Here is a 1,257-nt window from a genome sequence, read left to right as displayed (position 1 = left end):
TCCATGACGAGAAACCGATTATTAACCGGTTAACCTATAATCGGTTAGTAAAAATTAATCTATAATCGGTTAATAATAATAGCCAATTATTATCAAAATAGCACATGCTCTGTTGTTGCATTTCTTTATCTGTGTGGGTCTATAAGCTATATGGCTAATTTGGCTATATTAACTTTTTTTTTTTTTTTTCGTTTTAACATTCAACATCAATTTTTTATATCTATTTATCTTATCAATTACAATGTAAAGGTGAATGTTCGAATAAAAACTAATATGCGTAACAAAATTATGGTTTAGTGTCATGCATTGGTAATGAGGAAATTGTGACGAAGTTATAAAGTTTAAAATATCAGTGAGTAGCTAGTATTGTAACATATATTATTACTTTTTAGTGCCATTATTTTACGTGTTTGTTTGCATTTGTGACCCGATTGATTGACCCGACCCATTTTAGATTTTTTTTTTCCGCCTCAACTAAGTTATCGTGATAATCTCAAGGACCCCATGACTTGAAATCCTGGATCCGTCACTACAAAATATATATATATATATGGGTTGGAATTTCAAAGAATACCAGTAACGTGAGTTCAAGATCTGATTCAATGTACGTAGGCAACATACGTAAGCAAGATCTGTGCAAACTACTTTCAAATTCTATTTTCTAATATCAACAAGAGTTGCTACGCAATAACCAAGTATTCTATGTTAATAACTTAATTAATACCGCAATAAAATTTAAGAATGTGTTACCCGTTATTTTTAAAGATAGGTAAGTTTGCCTGTATTGTTATGCAAGTGGGATTGCTATACTTTCTCATAAATTTTTATGTATCTCCTATAACGTGGGTTTTTAAATTATCTTAAATTCTTTACAAAAATTATTTTAAGTAATTTTTGCTCGAAAATATTAGGCAAAATAATTTTAATTGTTTTTTGTGGTTACCAACAAATTAAGTATAACTAAGACAACAAAACATACATCTATATGTTCACAAAGCTCCTTTGGACAAAGCAATAAACTCGCTACCCAATTTTATATGAATGGCTGACCTTTTTGGTACACATGCTTTATATGTTTTTTTTTAAAATTTTTTTTTATGAAATTCCATCTCTATTTGATATTGATATTATAATATATAAATGCAATTCGTGGCACATTTGTTTAGACTTATATGACTACCATGAAAAATCTGAAATTATTATGATATATAAATATTGGTTTAGAATGCAATTGTGTTCACGTACCATCATCTTATA

Source organism: Erigeron canadensis, chromosome 2, assembly GCF_010389155.1.
Source record: "Erigeron canadensis isolate Cc75 chromosome 2, C_canadensis_v1, whole genome shotgun sequence".
Lineage (NCBI taxonomy): Eukaryota > Viridiplantae > Streptophyta > Magnoliopsida > Asterales > Asteraceae > Erigeron > Erigeron canadensis.
This window is presented reverse-complemented; position numbering follows the sequence as displayed.